Source organism: Triticum urartu, chromosome 3A, assembly GCF_056163025.1.
Source record: "Triticum urartu cultivar PI428250 chromosome 3A, HENAU_Tu73, whole genome shotgun sequence".
Lineage (NCBI taxonomy): Eukaryota > Viridiplantae > Streptophyta > Magnoliopsida > Poales > Poaceae > Triticum > Triticum urartu.
The window spans coordinates 406,200,720-406,204,963 of record NC_141875.1 but is presented as its reverse complement, the minus strand read 5'-3'; the positions used below and the strand labels follow the sequence as shown (position 1 = coordinate 406,204,963).

Sequence of the window (4,244 nt, the reverse complement as noted above, 5' to 3'; positions counted from 1 at the left end):
AAACTGACTGACAGTTAAGATAGGAGTTAAGTCAGATGATAACTCAGCAGACAATCATAAACCGGCACCAGTTATAACCCGGCAGACAGTGATAACTGGGTTGCCAGGAGTTATGAAGCCCGAGACATTACGAAGCCCAAGATGTTAAGAAGTCCAAGAAGAGAAGTCATAATAGTTAAGTCTTAAGTCCGAGTTGGACTCTACATGTAACCCGCCCCTTCAACTTATATAAGGAGGGGTAGGGCTCCCAAAGAGGGACAAGTAAGAAGAAACAATCTTAAAGGGTTAGGGTTAACTGGGAGAGCCGGTTTACGACGACTTCCTCATGATCATAATGAGACATAGCCTCAGACAGCACGTAGGGTTGTTACCGGATGATGTTTCCCGGAGCCCGAAGCTATCTAAATCCTTATCTTGTGTTGCGTCTCTCGATTCCACTCAACCCCTCTCAAGCTACTACATAGATGCGTTGGCCTCATGACTAAGTCCTCACACTAGGACATCTGCCGTGACAATTCCACGACAGTTGGCGCCCACCGTGGGGCCTATGCACGGTGGTGTTGAGTTCTTAAAGGAATCTCTTTCAGGGATCGGGAAGCTCATGACTGACCGGCTGGAGAAAAACCGGCACAAAAATATCTATATCAACATCAAGTTCATCGGTCCAGATCAAAAAAGTTTCAACGACAGCATGCCCGGCAACAAGGGCAGATTTGTTCTACGCTACAGCTATTGCTTAGATCTGTCTGTGCAGAGGTGCTATTGAACGCGCAGAATCCCAACCAAGCAGCTGGCGACAAAAGCAAATTCATGTTGATGACGAGTAGTCGAAAATAAATATATACAAGATTGTGCTCATGAGATATTAGGGCTACATCGCAAGCGCCGCCGTATGTGACTCGGCGGACCATCGAATCCGAAACAAAATCAGTTTCTGTTGTTGTGCCGTTCTACGTTGCGCCCGCCGAGACCGTCTGGAGTTTTGACGGGAAGTAATCCGTGATCTGCTGACGGCCGCCCTGGCGTAAGTACGCAGTGTCACGAGCACGCCTGATGTGCTCCTGCTCCTCTACTCCCATCAAACCGCAGCTGGCAGATCAAGTCCCGAGGCAGCAACCAATAATTTTCCTTTGTGAACTAGCGCATTGCCTCAAGTACTAATGATGTGCATCGGCTCAGGTGCTAGTACATACTTAAATCAAATCCAAAAGTACTTCCAAAAGTACTCCAATAGCACGTGATGAAGGCACTCTACTTGAGTATTACTCCGACAACTGCTACAAGCGCTAGCTGTACGTCAGTCCCAGGATCATCAGTCAACAACGAAAAAATAAAAATCAACAGCAGGGAGGAAGATGCAGACGTGGATACGGACTCGCCTCCGCCACTACTACCTTTCACCACTCGCCTCCATTCACGTGTCTCAAGGCACTGCCTCCGCGCTGCCTCAGGTTGGCTTGCGCCTCTGAGTCACCGCGATCACCGAGCGGCTTACAGCGGGCCTCCATGGTCGCTCCGGGTAAAACTGGACTCCTGCCACCTCACGGTGAAACCCCGCCTCACCGCACAGCTGCCTCAACGCCTCGAAAGCCGCCGCTGCCAGTGAGCCGCCGCGACCAATGCCTCGGGCCTCCGCGGTGCCAGTTCCCCTGCGACTGAGTCGGCCTGCAAACCTCGTTCCGGGTCGATGAGGGCTGGAGTTGTCATCGCCGCTTGCCCCTCCACGGCCGCTTCTCCTCCCCTGTCGTGTTGAACCACCCCGACGCTAGCGGTGCGGCGCCTCTACCACCGCGGGTTGCCTCCACCTCGCCTTGTCTCCGCATCCCGAGCAGGCTTGCCGCGGCGCTTCTCCTCGCCGGGGGTCTCTTCGACGTCCGCGGCCTCGCCCCGAGCGCCTCCTGTCTTCGCCGTTGTGACCCGCTACTGCTGCGCCGGCCGCCGTTGAGCCGCCTCCATCGCTGCGCCTCGCTCCGGCCTGGAAACGCCCTCCGAGCCGCCTTCGCCACTGGTCGCGGCCGTGCTGCCACGGCTTCTACTTTAACCCGCCGCCGGGTATTGACCCGGGCTGCTGCGCCCCGTCAATCCGCCTAGCTGCAGCCGCTGCACAAAGTCGGCGGCCTCTGCGCCAGGCTGCCCCGGCCTCAGTCCGGCCTGGTCTCCGCCTTGACCCGCCTCTGCCAGGCCATCAAGGACCGCCCTGGTTTCCGACCGCCTCGCGTGCGCATCAGCGGCTTCCGGGTCATCGTCGTCCTCCGCACCATAACCCGCGGCTCCGCCTCCGCTGCCCTTTTGAGCCGCAGTTGCTGCATTCCACCGGCCCTGCCTCCGAGCCGGTTCACCTCTGCCAAGCCACCACGATGGCCGCACTTGGATTCGCGTCGCTGAGCTGCAACGGGTTTGACCCCGAGCCATGGTTACGACCCGCCTACGAGCCACTAGAATTACTGCTCGGATCCGAATCGTCGTCTACTGAGCCGCTCCAGATTTGAGTCGTTTTGCCTCTGGATCACTGCACGTCGGGCCGCAAATCACCGCGATCAGTAAGCCGTTGTTCCTGCTCCGAGTTATCTCTGCAGGAGAACCGCTGCACCGGCCGTACCTGAACCCGCCGCCGCCCACTCGCCGGGACGTCACCCCGGCTATCCAGCGCGGGCCTGACTTCATCGTTTCTACTCTAAGCCGCCTCAACGGGTTTGACCACGAGCCATAGCCTCCTCCAGCGTCGCTTGAGCCACAAATCGCCAGCTTCGTTGTTGTTGAACCAACCGTCGCCTCCGCCCAGCAAACATATGGCCGCGGCCCGGAAAACAGGAACAACCCGGAACTGATGTGGTCAATAACTCGGATTGGTCAAATCGCCAAGTCAACTTGCCGCTACTACTGAAGACTCGCCGTGGCCTGCGCCTTTAAGTCGCCGCCGCGTTGAGACGGCCATGCCGTGACTTGTTCTGGCTCCTGTCGTTACAGCTGTACCTCGAGCTATTGCCGCGTCATTTTTAGGCCGCCGCCACCTTGTCAAAATCACCTACTAAGTCGCCGCTGCCCAACTTCACTGCCGCACCGAGTCAACACAATGACTTCGTCTTTGAGCCGCCCTTACCTCCGCCTCTGAGCGTCACCAAACCGCGAAGCTCCGCTGAGGCTCGCTGGTCTCTAAACCGCCGCCGCCCTGCATCTGAGCCGTCTTGCGCTTGACCTGCTGCGTCGTATTAATCCGCCGCCTAATGCTTGAACCGCCGCGCTTAACCCGCTGCTTTGAGGATGGGCCCGTCTCACGCTACCGCTGTCAAGCTGGCCCCGGTTTCAACCACCGCTGCCGGCCTCCGCCTCACATCGAGCAGCCAAACCACCCAAAAAGGAAAAGATAAGAGGAGGTTCGGTGGGGAGAAAAATCAAGGGAGGATTGAGAAAGAAAAAAGTGGTCAACATGACCCGGATGATCTTTTCTGAGCCGCTAGATGTTGCGTTTTAAACGGCCACTTCTATCATCAGTGCCGCAACTCTTCGGATTATGATTTTCGATAAAATAAATTAGGTGATATTTATCCTACATATTTTGGTTAAGTATATGTTGATTTCCATCGACAAAACAACTACTCCGCCCTGCTATATTTTTGTGCGCAGGACAATTATTTACTATAAATGTGGTTTATACCACGGATACGGAGCACGTACTGGCAACGTTCTACAACGGCGTTTTCCTCCGTGTCACATTACCCGATGAAAGGGCGGCTGATTCACGCGTCCGCACCGGTTTGGAACAAGGAGAACAACTTACTCGCGTGCACCGTCTTACAACGCCATGGCTGAATCATCTGCCTGCTGTCACGGCCTGACCATCAACCCTGCGATGGATATTAACTGGCCTAACATATTAGCTGAAATCCATCCAGTATGTTTTTATATTATATGTTGCTTTCTTTAAAAGAGCAATTACTCCGGCTTGCAAACTTATCTAATGCAGGAACCTAAATCACCATATTGGTGAAAATTTAAAGGCCGTCAATTTTCGGCTTAAAAAGAAGGATTCTGGTTTATAATCCGGCTCAAGGGAAAGCTATCTCCCACAAAGCTTTGAAGCTCTCAGTAGCTGGTTTAAGAATTTCCGGTTCAAAAAGAATAATCTCTCGCAAGTTCGAGTTCTTAGGAAAAATTAAAGGGACCAAAGAGAGTCTGTTGCAAAAGCACAGCTCAAACATAGGTGCCCCTTGAGCACAGCTCACAATATCATTTGGGGGCTTGGT

The 4,244-nt window shown here is 54.2% G+C and overlaps 1 long non-coding RNA gene across 1 annotated transcript; it reads right to left on the bottom strand.

Moving 5' to 3' along the window:
- Positions 1-795: 795 nt before the first annotated feature.
- LOC147979870 (uncharacterized) lies at positions 796-3,522 on the bottom strand. The gene is made up of 2 exons (XR_015599749.1): positions 2,600-3,522; positions 796-2,509 (listed from the first exon to the last, which is right to left on the bottom strand). It is a non-coding gene; the product is annotated as an uncharacterized LOC147979870 (long non-coding RNA).
- Between the last annotated feature and the right edge of the window lie 722 nt (positions 3,523-4,244).